This window comes from Anser cygnoides, chromosome 2 (genome assembly GCF_040182565.1).
Source record: "Anser cygnoides isolate HZ-2024a breed goose chromosome 2, Taihu_goose_T2T_genome, whole genome shotgun sequence".
Lineage (NCBI taxonomy): Eukaryota > Metazoa > Chordata > Aves > Anseriformes > Anatidae > Anser > Anser cygnoides.
In genome coordinates this window covers 126709044-126726932 of record NC_089874.1, presented here as the reverse complement: position 1 = coordinate 126726932, position 17889 = coordinate 126709044, and the positions used below count along the sequence as shown (strand labels likewise).

Here is a 17889-nt window from a genome sequence, read left to right as displayed (position 1 = left end):
AAAAAAAAAAAAAACACTAACAACCACAAATCTGTTCCTTCAGGATTTAGTGCTAGCCAACAGAAAAGTTTAGCAGTGGGCAGTTTGGAAAAGGGATAATATATATGTATTTAAAGATAAACTGTTCTTTATTTCTCTCTGCAGCAAACCATATTGCTGATTAACCACTGCTTTCATAAACTACAAGTGGGCCATTTAAGCTGTTTCACTGCTGGTTAATGTACTGTATTGTGCTCACTCTTTCTGCAGTACCTAGCTAGTGTTTTGTTTTTATTAGAAATTCACCTATCCTTGTCTACTGAGGAGAAAAGAAATTACACTACAGAGCCCTGCAGCCCATAAAATGGCAGAGATTCCTAAATAAGACTGGCCTGAAACTGAAACCTCTGTCTGCCTGCACTGTAATGAAATGCATGACTACAGGAGATAATAATAATTGCAGCAATAGCTCGTTACAGCTCCCAGATGATTTGGTGCTGTCAGGAGTGCACTGTCCTCTGACATCCCAGGAGGCGAGCAGCATCACTGACTGCGGGCCCTGATTGGTGTAGTGAAATATTGCTGGCAAAAATTAAAAGGTCTTGGTGTCAAAATAATTCATGATATGCATATCTTCTATTCTGATGAAACGGCTGATATCCGGATTAGCAAGATAATAAAACTGATCAGGCTACAGTTAAACAATTTAAGTTGGAGAGCCGTTCATTTTGCAGGTGTCACTTGTCAGATCAAGGGGTCAGAGCGGGATGAAAGGCTCTCCCCAGTAACCTTCGGATGATTTGGATCTGGAATGTTCTTCATGATTTGTCCAAAGTTTTCATCACTGTGCTGCCGAGTAGCATTACTGCGGCAGGCTGTGCTCTGACATTCAAATCCTGGGAATGACAGGTTATTAGGAGAAGAGAACTGGCTGTACATACATTAAGCCCCGTATCTTTGACCTGTAATTTGAACTGATAGTGATATTGTAATTGAGTGAGTAAAAAAAGAAATTTTTTATTAAAACACAGGAAGATGAAGAAAACGTTTATTTTCAGGAGATTTATGGGTTCATAAAATAAGCTTTTTTGATGAAGATTTATTTTACCATTCTTGAAGTGCTGAGCTGTATGCTTACTATTTATTTTATGGAACGGTTATTTAAAATAATACAGCTTCCTGTGTATTTCCAGCTTGTTCATCAGTACCCAAGTCTGTACAGATGGAGAGAGATTCATTTCATATGGGAGTTCAAGTATTTGAATAGTTCGAGGATTTTCCCAATAAAATGGACCTAGGAAAATATTGTACCCAGTTAATGCTCATTGCTTCAGAGACCCTAATGTCCTTTCTTGACACCTTATTGCAGGCTATTATTATACAATGGATCTTCAGTCATATGGTTATAGGGAGTGGGGCAGAGCCGTGCTATCAGGGTAATTGACTCCATTGTGCAGCAGCGTTACACACTTGAGTAACTAATTTAATGGAATGTGTTTTCGTGTTCTCCCACACAGCCTGTCCCCAGAATAATTCTCCTGTCAGGGCCCCAGCAACGAGGGACAGGTGAGGAGTGGCTCAAGGGCTCTCAGTTTCTTGAAGACGGGGCTGCTTCTCAGCAGAGGCTCAAGCAGAGCCGGCTCCCATGGTAGATTTGCTGCCAAAGAAACAACTGCCTCCAAACCCAGGAAATTAATTGGGGTTACAAAGAATACTGAACCTTCAATGCTTGTTTGGCTGTTATTATTATTGCCAATGACTATTATTTGTGACTCTTGCTTTTTGTTAAACAGTAGAGCGATAGCTCTTTGGCATAGGTAAAGCACTTACATGACCTATGGGTAGCAGGAATCAGGCTGTACATCTATTTGGGGCAGAGCTCTGTATGTATGTGGAAAATTCCTCTCCCTTGAAACTTCAAGAAGTCTTGCTCTACTTCTGTGTGAGCAGGTCCTTGCACAGATTCAGACAGAAGCTTCTGTTTCCCCCACACACTATAAAGCTGATTACAAAGGACGGTGATGGTTTTAGCCAACATTTAGCCAATTGTTTGTTGATGCTATGTTTTGCTTCTGTATTGTTCCCAGAGGTGCAATGAAACGGAGATCAAAAAATCACTACCAAACAGATATTTTTGTTTCCCTGTTACCACTTTTCTAGTGTAATCTAAATGCTTGGTCATATTGTAGAAATTAATAGGATATACTTCATTGCTTTGGGTTTATTCTCTGTTAACTTTTACAAGCAAGATCACTGATCACGGAGAAGGCATGGACCCACTGCATTTACATGATTGCTTCTTTTACAGAAAGGGAGTGGTATTCACATACCAGGTCTTGTTTTAAACCAGAAAGCCCAATCCTGTACAAGATTTTTGTCTCAGAATCGTTCTTCTGGCTTCTGTTAAAGTTCAGATATTTGAGTAGATTCCAAACAAAATACTTCACAAAAGACTTTTACTTAATTAGTCTCCCCAAGCATATCTACCTCTTCTTTTGTTTGTAATTATATCACCATTGTCAAGTGAATATTGATGCTTATATAATTAAAGAATTGATCCTTAAAGCATAATAACATTATAGTAATATTTGCATAATTGTATTGAAAAAAAGTTTCCAGAATGTAAATTTTATGGCCTGTCTTTCAGAGGGATTTGGATATGCTTGCCCTTACATTTGGGTCAAGTACAACAGAAATTTGTGGGCTTACTCTCATGAGTAAAGTTAAATATGTAAGTATATATCTGAAGGACTAAATCCATAGACCTTCCCACATGCAATTTCGCTAGCCTACAGTGAATGACACAGTGGTCTTTAGCCATAAAACCTTTTGTAGTTTTGGAAGGACATAGAGTTTAGGCTGTGTAAGTGGTTTTGCTTTGCACTATGCCATTAAGATATATGCACAGTTTGCTTTTATGATGTTTGCTGTCATTTAATTACTGATGCATCAAGATGATCATCCCATTTCAATTAAATTAAAATTAACGTGTTTTTTTTTTTCCAAGTCAGCTGAAGATTTTCAGATGTTGCCTTCTGCATGCACCAAGTATACTCATCAGCTAAACTGAAGGACAGCGTGTTTGAGGACTGTTTGATGTCAGGTATAGCCTTTCTACTTAGTTTAAAATTTTGAACTGGTAGAAATTAGCACAGAGTTTGGTTATCTGACTAGGATAGCTTAGGAAAATCTTTAGTGAAGCTCAGGTGGAATTTTACCTGCTCTTTCAGGTACAGAAAGTCATCGCTGGATGGGTCACCACTGGTAGGCTGTTAACATCTGTGGGAAGTTTTGGTGTAGAAGGTCAGAGATAGCAACTGTGAATGTCTTTTTGATCGTGGTATAAAAACAATACCAACCTTTCTTTGCCATTGCTTTTCTCCCTGTTAAAATTCAGGACACAAAACCTCATGTATAACAGTTATGTTAAGAAATATATAGCATGTCATACTCCTTTGATGTTTTGCACTTTTGTACTGCAGAAGTATGTGAGTCCTATTTCACTGGGATAGCTTGGTGGCTGGCTTTTCATAACTTTAAACATAGCCAGTAAAACAGAAAGGTAAATGGCTTTTGGGGGAAGGCTGTTTAAAATCTTTGAATTTGTACAACAATCTATTGGATTATTTCCCTGTTAGTTTATTGCAGGTTTGCACGGAAATTCAAGTGCATTCCTGCTGGAGGCAAGATGAAGGCAGAGGCTAGGAAAGGCCTGGATTTTTCAGTATTTCTACTTAAAAAATAGTATAAACTGGATTTAATCTCTACCTTTATTCTCCAAATAGATACAAAGTTCTTGATTTCGGCAATCACTTCTGATTCTGCTTTGTTTCTCATACACAGTATGTAAACATAGATGTCAACCTAGTTAGAAAACAGTAGATACTTTGTGAATTTTATGTATAATACATACTGGTTAGGAATAGATATTTATATTTGACTCTATTTTTACATGCAATTCAATGAGCCTTCAATGAGGACAGATAAATTTTTTGCCCTTCTGTTATCTTTCCTATGTCACAGACATGTGTGAATATACACATACCAGCTATATATATATACAAGAAGATAAGAAAAATAGAGGGAGGTAAGTTGATTACATACCTAAAGCAATACAAATTTATTGTTTCCACAACAGCTGTACATTTTGGGGGTACCTAAGAAATGACTCAGTAGCTTAGCTTGTTTGATTCCCTTACAGGTTTTATGTCTTTACCCCATTTTAATTTTTCATTAGAATATAATAATAGCCACAGGAAAAAATGATTTGGTCTGTGATCTATTTCATTATGTTCTCATCGTAAGGGGAGAATCTAAAGTGGGAGAGCATCACTAATTTTTCGGCACAGTAATTTATTCTACAGTATTTAAATGTTGCAATTTTCACACTGAGGCACATGCTGCCACATCTATCGTCCCCTGGACCAGTCTCTGTCTTGCTCTTTCCTTTTCATCTGTTTTGTTTTTGCATTTTTTTTCATAAATTCGACAGATGGCCTCTTGATGAATCCTTGATAATACTGTCATGTAAAGCAGCTAAGACTAGAAATCATCTCACAACAATTTTTCATTGCAAAGAGAAAATTGAAGGCAGACAAACATCACTAAGTCCATAACAACAGCAACAAAATATCCACTTCATGTAAATAAAGAAGACAAGCTTTCCTCGTAATGCTCAAACACTAATGCCAGTATCCTTTAAAGCCCGTGGATGGTTTTATGCTACATTTAATTCATCTTTCAAGCCTTGGGTTTGTTTAGTATTTTGTTGGTTTCATATTCAGAAACATTTTCCAGGCTCTTAATGTGTTCTTCCTCCGCCTTAGTCCCCCTCCTTTTAGGTCTTTATAATTGTGGATCAGGTGAAGTTTGCTTCCCTTCATTTCAAGGTCATGCACCACTAGGACCATTTTCCTGACTCAGAGGGCACGTAATTTCACAGCCGTGTACTCCTCATTAATCCACCCTGAGTGGGTGCTCAGGAAGTTCCAGATCACAGATTTGTTTTTGTCTTGTTCTCTGACTCAGTGCTTCACAAAAGGATTAGATTAACCCCTTTTGATTGTATTTATATCTTACTGCATCGTGATAGAAATAAAGTGATTTCTTCTTCTCCCCACATAACCTTCCCGCCCCTCCACCTCTGTACTAGGGACCCACTGCATTTCTTTTCAAATAGGCTTCAGTTAGTTAAAAAGAGGCTTGTGGCAGGCAGAGAGAATTATTAGTTTGTTTTCTCTTTCCTTTCTTAATGCAGCTTTAATGCATGAATCTTTTTCTTCCCATTTGAAGAGACTTGTTTATTAACTTTGAATGGTTTCTGTTTAACTGGAAACTGCTGCAGTCCACTGGCTCTGAACCTGGTCTCATCTGGACCTGAATTGTCTTGGTTCCAAATAAACAAACAAATAGAGACAACACTGGCTACTGGAGGGGATCCATCCTTTCCCCTCAATAAAGTGCCCCAGCCACCAGCATGAGATCTCCCCTCAATAAAGGAGATGTTGCCCAACATCTCCTTGGCACCTGCTGGTGGAACGGATGCCCCAAGTGGGGTCTGCATTCATTGGCGTGCCCCTGGGGACTGGAAACCTGGCCTGTTATGGGGGTTAGGGGAGGGTCTTGCATCCTTGTGACTCAGTTGCCCTAGGACAAAATGGAAAGCATGTGGAAGCTGTGAGAAGTATTTTAAAATAGAGTTGAGCTGCTGTGTTTATCATCTTAAGGCAGCAAGGTCTGGCATTGAGAGCAGCCCACTGGGAGTCCCTGAACTGGCACAAAACTTTGTGTAACTACTTAATATTTGTCCTTCTTTCCTCTGTCTGTAGCAGTAGGAGATGAAGTTTGAATAGTTATATAAAGCTGTTTCTGAATTCTTCACTTAGGATTCAGTTTGAGATTAAATCACACAAATGCATGTGTCTACATGTGAGCTTTGTGTCTTAGATGACTTCACAGACACTGGAGCCTGTGAGGTTTTTGAGTGGACTCTGCATATGGGCACCTCAAAATCTTCAATTTTGCAGCTCAATTTTTTTGCAATATGAGTTTAGGAAGGTGGTGTACCTGTAGACATCTGAATTCAGATGTGTTAATCTCAATGTAAGTTCATTCTTAGTGTCCTTTTACTGAACCTATCTTAAAAGTATACCCAAATAGAATACCTACACTGAGTTTGTGGTATCTCTGTTTTATTTCTACTAATCTTGCTTCTTAAGGCGATGTCCATGAGCCAATCAAGAATGGAGCGCTCTAGCTATAGGACAAAATGAAAGTGGCTCCTGATCCACCAAGGTTATCACTGAAATGGATTAGGTTCAAGCTGGTTGTTGTAGTAAGGGGATGCTGACAGCTACCAGGGGAACTCCAGAGTTTCAGAATGGAAGATGGGAGAGGAAGGGTGAGGAAAAGCTTTGGCCAGCTGGGAACTATAGAGAAAGGAAGGAGGTGGAAGGGCTAAAGCTGAAAGGCAGTGCAGAAAATGGTAAAAAGTAGGGAGAGAAAATTGAAGTTGAGTTGCATTCATTGGTCAGATAAACAAAAATGGGTGGCTTGGAGGTTAATGGGCACCACCCTGACTAATGGGCATCATCTGAGGGAACAGCTGTGTGTGATTTCCTATCTGGCCATAACTAGGTCACTTTGGGGAGGGCTGAATCATTACACTCTATTTTGCATTTTTGACATGTTAGGTGTGTATATGCCATTGGTCTCAGTGATATCCGGAAAGGGATAACTTATTACATCCTGAGGGTGGGATTATGTATTTAATATTGAAAACTGCAAAACAGGGTGGGAAAATGCCCAGTCAAGACTGTAGAAAGTTCTCTGAATGTCTCCCTGCTTTGACTTCTTTGGTCTTTCCATGTGGCTTCACTCACGCGTGCTGTTTTGGGCTCCCCAGTACAAGGAAGTCATCAAAAAACAGGAGCAAGTTCAAGAGAGAGCCATCAAGATGGTCAGAGGCTGGAGCACATGTCCTGCAAAGGCAAGGGGAGTGGGTTTATTCAGCCTTGAGAGGAGCCATCTTCAGGGGGACCTAACAGCAGACTGTCAGTGCCACTGAGGAGGGTATCAGGAAGATGGCACCAAGCCACCAGGTATGGTGGAAGGACAAGAGACAATGGACAGAAACTGAAACAAGGACGGTTGTATCCAAGTGGATACCAGGAAAAGCTGTTTCACCCTGAGGGCTGTGAGGCAGTGGAAGAGGGTGCACGGAGAGGATGTGTCATCTCTGTGCTTGGAGGTTCTCAAGATCTGTCTAGATAAAGCTTGAAGCAACATCATCTGATCTCACAGCTGAGCCTGCTGTAAGCAGGATGATATATCTAAAGTGATTTACCCTCTGATTCATGCTGGATATAAGGGAATCTCTACCTTCTTCTGACCTCCTTAAAGCACTGGGGTGAAGCTTTTCTTTTCTGCAGCTCTGAGTCCAAGGTGGCAAAGACAGAAGGTATGATTCCAGCTGGACCTACTTTTTCCTTTTACCATTAAGTGAGTCTCTCTCCGTATGGGTCCTGCAGGACGATGTTGTGAGGAACCACAACAGAGTTTGTCCCTTTGGGCTGTGGCCAGAAGTGTCTGCACTTCTGGCGGCTCCAGCCCCCAGAGCGATGTGTCCCCAGTCACTGCAAGCTGTTCTGCACAGAGGGCATGAAAGAAGCTTCATATGGACCTAAAGCTATGGAAATTTCATATATATATATATATATATATTTTTTTTTTTTTGATGGCTTCTTTGGGTTTTGTTAAAGCAAAAGGGAAAGTGTCAGATGATACTGAGATTTGCTCCCACCAGGGACCTGTATCATGCTGAGTGCCATTCACTCTGGTGCAGATGGCTGTTGACTCCTTTCCAGGAGTCAGGATGATGTTGGACTACCTGTGGGGTGTGCAAGCTTACAGAAAAATTAACAACATAGAGTCAGTTGTTTTGCATGGGAGGGGACACTACACTGCAGTTACTCTGCAGCTGAGCTGATTGCAGTATATCCTAGCTAGATTTAAACCAGCTCGCCTGGATGCTCCTGGTGGCATAAAAAAGAGAGCTCCATGCAGGCTGTAAAAACTTTCTGAGGGACTCAGCAAACATAGGGGTATTCATTCCCACTGATTTCTGTGCAACAAGAGTTATCGTGTTCCCAGGACCCATACAGTTATTACTGTTCACTCTTCCCAAACTAAAATAAATACAGTATAGATATAACCTAAAATACTGTTTCTTTTAAAATGCGATATGACAGGATTCCCTTTGCTGTAGAAATGCTTGTGTTTTTTCCCCTCAGCTTTTCCACGCTGATTAGAGGCCCCAGTTTTTCTCTTTTGAATCACAGAGAGAAAAAGCCACAACATGTACATGTCCGGCATTTAAATGACGTAAGAGAGAAAGGAGCAGAGCGGAGCTGTATGAAGCAAACAGCCTTCTCCCTTCCGTGAGGCAGCTGCTCAGAAGACTGAAATTTGCTCAGAGATACTGAAATGGGGATTGTTGCTTATGTTACCACTCCTGTGTGCTTTTAATGCTACAGTGTTTGATAAAGTTTTTCTCCATGAATAGCATTTTTTTTTCAAATAGCATGAAATACCACAAATTGAGGATAGCTAGTGCCCTACAGAGGGTCACAGCTGCAACTCACAGGTGTGTTTTCCCAAGTCATCATGACAATATTTTAGAGATGGAAGGAAGGTATGAGATTTTCCTAGGGAATTTTTTCTCTTATGTTGGACCAAGAACCAAAGACATGAAGAGATTTGCAGACATGCTGGTGCGGGGGAAAAAAAGCTAGAATAAATCCAAAGTGATCATCAGGAATATTGCAAAAGTAAACATTTAAATGTGACTTAGGTGCTATTTCCATAGTAAATATGATCAATGTTTCATTGACCAGAGAGAGAGATAGACGGACAGGGAAATCTGATCCAGTGACTCAGACACGAATCTGGAACAGACATTTTGAAGTTCCCAGCACCATTTTTTATTTAGATGTTGTGAAGAAAATGAATGTATGAGTATGTAAAGAAGCACCACATTGAAATCCCTTCTGATCATGTGGTATGAGATTGCTTTTGTTGTCATTTTCTGTTAGACAAGACCTGGATTCAAATCTCTTGTCCAAACCAAGCAGTGGGAGGACCTGAGCAAGCTTGGGAGGACACTTGCACCTGGTCAGTGTTGCAATGGATCTGGGGTGTAAGAGAAGCAGCAGCATCCGTTCAGCGTGTTGGTACTGAATTCCCTTCAGACATGTCATACTCTTCTCATGCACCTCAGGGGACACAACTATTTCTTGTAGGGTTCTGGATTTGTAGTAGGGCAGATAGGACAGTGTTAAGTGCCTAACTCTCCTTTAATGGGTCTGGTCCACTCCTACATCCATCCTCTCTGCTTTGCTCAGTGAAACTGTGATTAAAGGTGGAGAAATGGTTATCATCTAGGTGAAATTTGGAGGTTAACAACTGGGTAAGAATGGTATGCTTGCTAATAACTGGAGATTAACAGTGGAGGCAGAAGGGGCATGTCTAGTGTGGACTTTGTAAATGGTACATCTATACAGAAGGTCACTGAAGGAGAACACAAATAGACGATATCCACACCATTATCTAGTTTAAAACTCATGCACTTTGAGGTGATGGAACTTTTGAGGACCTCTTAGAAGTTTTATATAGTTTGTTGTGGCCAAATACTAGAAAAATCCAAGCAAACAGCCATCATTCAGAGAGGTCTTAAATCACAGAAAAGTGATACTAAAGATGCATGAGGAGAATGTTCCAGCCAGTGGTGAAGCTGTCTCGGTTTGATTTCTAGCTGTGCGGTGCACTAGGGAGCTCAGCAGGTGGTGATGGGGGCTGGCAGAATGCTGCTCACTTGGGTAAATGGAGACAGGAGCATCTCATGTCCCAGCCCGTTGGTATGAGTGGATTCAGACACCTGTCTTGAGGAACACCTGAGAGCTGTGAGTAGCCTGATACAGCATCAGGCCTTGCTGCTTGATTATCTACCTTGTATACAACCCCTCAATAAAGAGGAGAGACAATAGAGTGCAGTGCCCCAAAATGTCATTTCTGTTATTATTTCTCATGGAAAAAAAAAAAGCCCTGCATATAGAAACATGAAGTTGGTTCTTATTTTCTTCTTCATAGTCCTTTTCAGTTTTCAGCTATGTCTGTTCGTGCAGGCACCTTCTTCACATGGCATTTGCTCCCAGGCTTTTATGCTACAAACAGGAAGGAATGGACATCATCATGGGCATCAGATACATTTCAGAGATAAAGGTCTGGGGCAAATCCTTTCTCCCCATTAAATAGAGGAAGAGTAGATAGCATTGCTCAAAGCATTTGTGGGGATGAAACAGATTTCTGCTCTGCTGGCACTCAGGGAATCACACTTTTTCTGCTGTGGGAATGAGTGGGCTACAGGCATTGCTGCAGTGCTTGGGTCTACTGCTTCTTCACGGGTGCTTGGTGTTCATCTAGAGCACAAACGGAGCAGAGTGCACCCAGTCTGTGGGCACAGCCGTACACAAGGGGAGACAAAGTTGCCTTCTGGAACCCTGAAAAACCTCTTCCTTCCTCTTTTTTTTTTTTGAGCACTTAAGCCCAACTGCTAATGGAATTTCATGATTTTAAATAATTTACATTTCCATCTGGTTTGAGAAACACCAGGTGGAGATTGCAGATTAGGATGAGTCTAAGTGGAAGGAAATGTTTGTTTAAAATATTAAAGCTAAAAACAAACATTTATGTGAACCACATTTTTGCTGTCCATTGTGCTGTGTTCTCATATCTTCTCTACCATTACTTTAAATGTGCAAATAATATTTTCTTTTAATTGCCTGTATTGTACATGTTGCTTTTGATTACGATCAGGGGATAGGAGGCCACAGTGGGGTACAGAAGGGAAGGAGAGCACTTACAGAAGGCTGAAGGAATCAGGGAGTGAAAGATTTCCTCAGCCTGCTCATTTGATCATTACATTTTTTTTTTATCTCTGCTATTCCACAGGCCTTGCTAACTTGCTTACTTGAAGGTGGAAATTAATTAGAAGCTAAGTTACACAAGGATGGTTTTAAGAGAAAGTGTGCAACTCCTCAAGGCTGATGAGAGTTTTGTAAATGACTGAAGGCTTGCTGGTGCATTGTCCAAACCACCAACAAAGGTAAGAACTTTCCTTTTCTCTCCCACTTGCCAGCTGGCAAGCTTTTATTTAAAATGGGGGATGTGGAGTGGTGGTTTATAAAACCGCTCTGATACTTGCTCCTTTCACCTTGGCTGCCAGCTCCTTGCTGGGCTCTCCCATGTCCAGCACACATTTTGCAATAGAGGCCTGCATCCTTCAGTCCAAACACAAGGTCTCAGTGAGGAGCTGTTCCTACAGCACTGTTCCCAAAGATGCAGTCCTGCCCTTTCCCCTGTACTTTGAAATATTCCATTTTAGGAAACCACATCTGATAGTCACCCTAAACCATGCCCTTCCTCCCCAAAGCCAAATTTCTTACTTTTCAGTTCTCTGAAGATGGGATGTTTTTCTTTCTGAATAGAAACAGCAGTGTCTTTCTGGTAGGTGCCTATCTTGGGACGATGTGGTACAAAATCACAACCGCATTGTAATGCGGTATGTTAGGCTAAAGCTTGCCTTTGCTCTCCAAAATGCCAAGTACAATACTGCAGAAACACAGGGAAAAGCATCAGTAACACAGAGTTAAAGTTGCATGGGGAAAGTTGCACTCAAATCAAATAAATTAAACGTAGACCAATGTTGGCCTACATTTCCTAATTCAGGGATGCCAATAGCTCAGAGAAACCAGCCCCCACCATCCTGTAACCTGTGCTGCATTTACTTACCATGAGTAAAACGTCTCTGGCTGTTAACTGAAGCCCTGCAAACAAATCATAATGCTGTTTTTTACTATACATATAGAGACTAAATTTTCACAATTCAGAGTTCTACAAGGACATGAAAACCCTTTACTACCTTGATCATATTTGGAAAAATTAGAAACAAAACATTAGTTTTTTTGTCTGTATACAGTGAACACATTGGCTATAAACCCTCGTGTCCTAAGACACAACCAGAGAGCTGAAGAGTGAAAGACATTGAAAGTTAAAATGTCCCTTGGTGAATCCCAAGTGTAATTTGTAGTGGTTATAAGTTGAACTATGATCTGAAGGACCAATATAAGTATTTATTATATATGAGATACCAAAACTTTTAAATTTTTTTTTCTTTTGGGGGGGATTCAAAAGCAGTTAGTTGGAAAGTTTCTTGAACTCTCTCTATATATATATTTAAAATAAAGATAGATGAATATCAGAATAAATCAGAATTGTCTGAATAATGCTTGCATAGATTTACCAAAGGAGAGGATATAAGCAGTGAGCAGATTTTAATTTTGTTCAGTTTGTTTCAGAGCAAGCTGACAGGTATAATGCAGTGGATGTAATTTATTAAGACCTAAAGATTTACTGTTTGAAGAAGATTCATTTTGTGCAACCAAAAATCAGATGCTGCTTATGAAAGATTCAAAAAAAATAGTTTGTTAGTTAAAAAATAGATGAGGAAGGTAAATAGTTATTTTTCACATCATAAGGTAATTGCAAATGGGTGTGTTCTAGGACATAGTATTGAGTCACTCTCTGTACGAATGCCTACAAAGAAGGAAGATCCGTAAAAAGTGAAAAATCTGTCAGTTAGAATAAAGTTGATATTAATGCCAAAAAGAGAATGTGATTATGTTTAAGGGGCAAAAGAGTTGAAAGAGGATTTTGCCATTTAATATGCTGTTGCACTAGAAATATAATGAGGGTTTTTGTTTCCAAGGATCAGTGGATGCCAACCACAAATTAAGAAAAGAAACTGATTTTTGTAAGAATCAAGAAATCTTGATTCAAAAAAAAAAAAAAAAGAAACGGGAAAACCCAACACACAAATATAAACTGTGGGGGCTTTTTTGTCTTGAAATGCTATTTGGATGTTACCTGTTATGGTCAAGTCTAAATTTTCTTTTAATCATTTTATTCCCTGACCTAAGGTGTCTTTATTGTGAGGAGTTATGGGGGTTATCTTTAAAGATGTTTGTTTTTCTCCTACACCCATTATTTTTATAAACAGCTTTTACCATACTTCATTAATAGTAATCCCCCGTGCGGTCTTTGCAATTGGAGGCATAGCTGAGAGCTCTTCATCTGTACACATGAAAGAACTTGCATTTTTTACATTTGCATCTTAAGTTTCTCCAATATTGGAATGTGCAGTAGGTGACTTTAAATGACTTTCTTCTTGTTTCCATCCCATTTGGGAAAAAATAGTAATCTCACAAAAATGCTTTCTAAACAATATCATTAAAGGTAAGTAAACTAATAACACATAGATTTTAGTGTTTGCTGGTTTGTGTCAGCGTCTGGTAATACAATGAATAATTCATATCAAACTAGTAGAATGTAACATTTACATAAAATAATACTTTGCAAATTTATGGTAAGTACTAATTACTTGCCTTATTTGCCATGACTATGATATTAAATATTCATAAAAATGTGATTATTTCTTTGATTTGGCAGGCATTTAGATTTCTCTACAGCTTTTCACACTGCTAATTTTAATCCAGTAAATTATCTGGAAGAAAACAGTATGCAGCCTAAAAACTGTTCAAAATTCACTCCAACATTGAGCACATTATGGACGTAATGATCCATTACAACCAAACTTCAGGAAGGTCTTGCAAGAAAACTGAGAATTAAACAAAGAAATATGGAGACTATCATCATTATTTATCAGATATATTTATTAATAGTTTAGAATTGTATATACATTGAGCAACTTTTAAATAATTAGATCTACTCTTATGTTTTTTTTGTGAAGTGTTCTTAAATTCTTTCCCTGTTAAATCTGATGCTTATCATTATTTTTGTTCGATGTATATTTTAACCAGTTAAAGAATCTGAATTCTGTTTTTTGAATACAACAGACATCTGCTTATTTTAACTGTCACTTAGAAAATAATTCTTGGGAATGTCACTTGGGCTTGTAAACTATACAGTATTAATCCTAGTTTGCACTTAAGCATGTGTATAAATGGGATTGTGTGTATATATATATATATATATATATACTGATTCCAAGGCTCCAAAGCTACTGCTGTAATTAAATCTTTGTGAATATTTTGTTTCTGTTTCTGTCACTCTAGCACTGTAATGCATTTGCATTTCAGTTAATATGACCGAAGTATCTAAGAGTATATGTATATTGTATATGTACCCTGAAACATGGAATTATAACAGCATGAATCAGAAATGCTGGTTCTTAGACCCCTATGATTAGATTATTCCTCTGCATACTCCTCTGTTGTTTCTAGCAGCAAAAGAATGGTCATCTGAAATGAGGTAATATAATCAAGTACAATCACCAGAAGGTAGCAATACAAAGAATTTGTGGGTATAAAGTTTTATATAATATGATACAAAAAAATAATATTAGCTATACAGTTGTTATCTAATTTATGTAATACGTGAGTGTAAGGAAACCCATTATATCAGGAGAATTATCTGCAAACCTTTATGACCAGCAGAGTCTGTCCTTGCTTCCTGTTTCTTTGGAGATTCTGCTGCTGAAGAAGGTTCATGGCCAGGCACACCTGCTCTCAGCTCCCTGCAATTTTCAGCCGCTTGTTGGCTTGTTATCCCAGGGTAGCCCTGAGCTATCTCTGGGAGGTGTGCCTCCCTCCCTGGAAAAATGTTCAGTTAAAACTGGTCAACAGCAGGCTCAACACGAGCCAGCAGCCTGCCCTGGCAGCCAAGAGGGCAAACTGCATTTTAGGATGCATTAAACACAGCACAGCCAGCTGCTCAAAAGAGGTGATTCTCCCCCTGTGTTCAGCATTGGTGCGGCCTCACCTTGAGTACTGTGTGCGGTTCTGGTCTCCACAATATAAAAAATGATCTTAAGGTCCTTGAATGCATCCAGAGTAGGGCAACAAATCTGAAAGGTGAAAGGGCTGGAAGGGGTGTCCTCAGCCTTTCCTCACAGGACATTTGGGTTGTCAGGTCTGGAGAAAAGGAGGAAGAGGCGACCTCACTGCTCCCTGCTCCTTCCTGAGGAGGGGAGGTGGGCAGCGAGGGCCGGCCTCTGCTCCCTGGTAGGCGATGACAGGACACATGGGAACGGCACAAAGCTGCGCCAGGGCAGGTTCAGACCGGACATTAGGGACAATTTCTTAACTGTGAGGGTGGTCAGACACCAGAAAAGGCTTCCTAGAGAGGTGGTTGATGCCCCAGGCCTGTCAGTGTCCAACAGGCGTTTTTGGATGTTGCCCTCAATAATAAGCTTTAACTGTTGGTTACTGCTGAACGTTCAGGCAGTTGGACTCAATGATCTTTGCACTTTCTCTCCCTCAACTGTTCTGTTCTATTCTATTCTATACTTGGGAACTTTGTAGCTCACAAAACCTCAGTTAAATGTGTAGAACTCTAAAAGATGCATCAACCTTTTTCAAGTTTTGATTAAAAGTTAAATTGAAGACTGGTAACTTGCAAAAAACATCACTAACCATATGTAAAAATACAGAGTTCCTGTATCACTGCTTAAAATAAACATTTGGAAAAGGTTTTGAAATATCAATCTGCTTCTTTGCTGTACAAATAAGAAATGTGAAATGAAATGTAACTTTGTTAAGTCTAAACACCAGAAAACAAATTTTGCTTTTGTCTTATGCAGCTCAGCCCTGCACAAGGCTTTCAGCATTTCAGCAAACAATGTAGGTTATCGGAGCAGTACTTGGATTTCAGAACCATGTCTGCAATCATGACCTGCTCAGCCATGACCTTGGGATACGTCACTTGAGCACTCCACCAGCTACATCTCTTGGGGCATATCCCTTGTCCTGATGCTCATTGCTCCCAGGTCTTGCTGTAATCAGGGTCAGGACTTGGTGACTCTTCTAGTAGCAGCTCTCTGCTATATTCCCATGGCTATGTGCTGCCTCTTCCTCTGCAAGAGGATTTTAAGGGGAAGAGGCATCTAATGAAATTCTTGCTTAGCTGTCCACTTGTTTTCAATGCATGCTATAGAAAGATGGCTTCACTCCCTAGCAGCATCAATCAAATATCAGATAGATAACATGAACCTAAAAAATTAAAGTGAAAAACCTAACGCTTTTCTTTCCAGGAGGAGATGAGGAACGTGCAGTTCAAGAGACACATTCTGTGTTTATTCTGCTGCCTATTCTGTGAATTTTCTGCTCTTTTCCTGATCATTTGCTCCTTTCTAAGTTGTGCATCTGAATGGAGTTTTTGACCTTAAGTAAGTTTGAGAAACAGTAGCACTAATTTCCCCATTTTGGAGAAAAAAAGCCTTCAGAAGCCTTGCTGAAGTATTTTATACATGTACAAATGCTAGCACCTTGTCACCAGTGAATACACCATGTAATTAAACTCCTCCTGAAGTTGGAAATGTCTTTTGTAAGGGAAATGAAATCATTTGGTTTTATGTGGCTTGACATTGTGAAATGGGGACAAGTGAAGCAGAGTCTTAAAATCCCAGTGCAGTTCTAGCGGAGCCTGTTCTGGCTGCTTTGTACTAGTCTCAGGGGTGAAAACAGAGTTTATTTAAAAATAAGCATGTCCCTTATGTCAAGATGAGAAACTATTGATTTGTATTTGTATTCTCCACAAAAATATCACTGATCCCTTCAAATGGGAAAAGAACCTCTGCGTCCTGTGAGCGGTATAAAAGAGGCTGCATACTCAAAGTCAAAGGAAAGCCAGAGGAAAATGGCATACAGGAGGTCAAAGCAGTTCACAAGGCTCATCGGCAGCTGTTTGCACCATATGACAGATCTGAAGGCAACTTTGGAGCTGTCTGTACAATATGTGGAGCTTACCAGAGATATAGAAGCTGCTGCGATAATGTCATCTCCTATAAAAAAAAAAGCTAGTAAAGTTGGCACTGTGTTTTATGGGCTGCAGTGCCAGTGATAGCCTTAATTCATGGTCGTAATCGCAACGAAAAGAGACAAGGAAGAAATAGAACTGGATGTTCACTCTGAAGGAAGTTCTACAACAGTACAACGCCTGGCATCAGCTTAGTGCTGCTCAGTACTGAGTCTGCACCATAGCCTCTTTTGCTTTGTTTTTCTTGTATCAGAAAAGCAAAAACTGAAAAGAAGCTGTGCAAGTTATTGCCTTGACTTTCACTTGTCTGAAGGCCATTTGGGTTCAGCTGGCTGGAGTCACACAAGAAACAAATCTGATTGCAACCTGGGGTGAGCTGGTAAGCATGAGAGAGTGCAGGTGGAAAAGAGAGGGAGAAGTATGCCTGTCGGCCACTGAGTGGGGCTTGTAGATGTCACAGTACAACAAAACCATTAAAATGTTTTCCACTGACGTGTTTCTGTACAATTGCTAGCTAGCTATTTTTCATAACTTTGTCACAGCAGGCAGCAAGACTGATGGAGAGAACAAAATGAGATAAGAGAACTTTGAGAGCTCTTTACATTAATTCTGTGAATGATGAAATGCATGTTGTTTAAAACTGTTTATTCTCTACAAACAAAAGCAGAATAATCTAGTTTTGCCTAAAGGATATTATGTACAGATATATAAAATTCTCTTTAATTGCCTACATTAAATCATTAATATCTGATCCTGGAAACTTACTCAATAGTGTTTAATCACTTGAATAATATTGTTGCTATAAGCAGAACCACCCAAGTTCATCACATTTCCTAAGCACAATATGTTCGTAGTATTTAAGATCCTGACCTGCCTAAACTTCCTTGCCTGACTCTGCTGTTGATACATACATGGCTTGTGAGGTAGATAACATACAATTCTGAGATGAAATGCTCTGTATAAATAGTTAATTTATTTCTACGTGCATTACCACTACATTTCAAGGCTCATACCAGAGCC

At 39.7% G+C, this 17889-nt stretch overlaps 1 long non-coding RNA gene across 1 annotated transcript; it reads left to right on the top strand.

The window, feature by feature from the left end:
* Positions 1-6323: 6323 nt before the first annotated feature.
* LOC106039016 (uncharacterized) lies at positions 6324-14129 on the top strand. Its single transcript, XR_001208976.3, has 6 exons — positions 6324-7438; positions 9072-9150; positions 10161-10257; positions 10987-11140; positions 11488-11541; positions 13543-14129. It is a non-coding gene; the product is annotated as an uncharacterized lncRNA (long non-coding RNA).
* The last annotated feature ends 3760 nt before the right edge of the window (positions 14130-17889 follow it).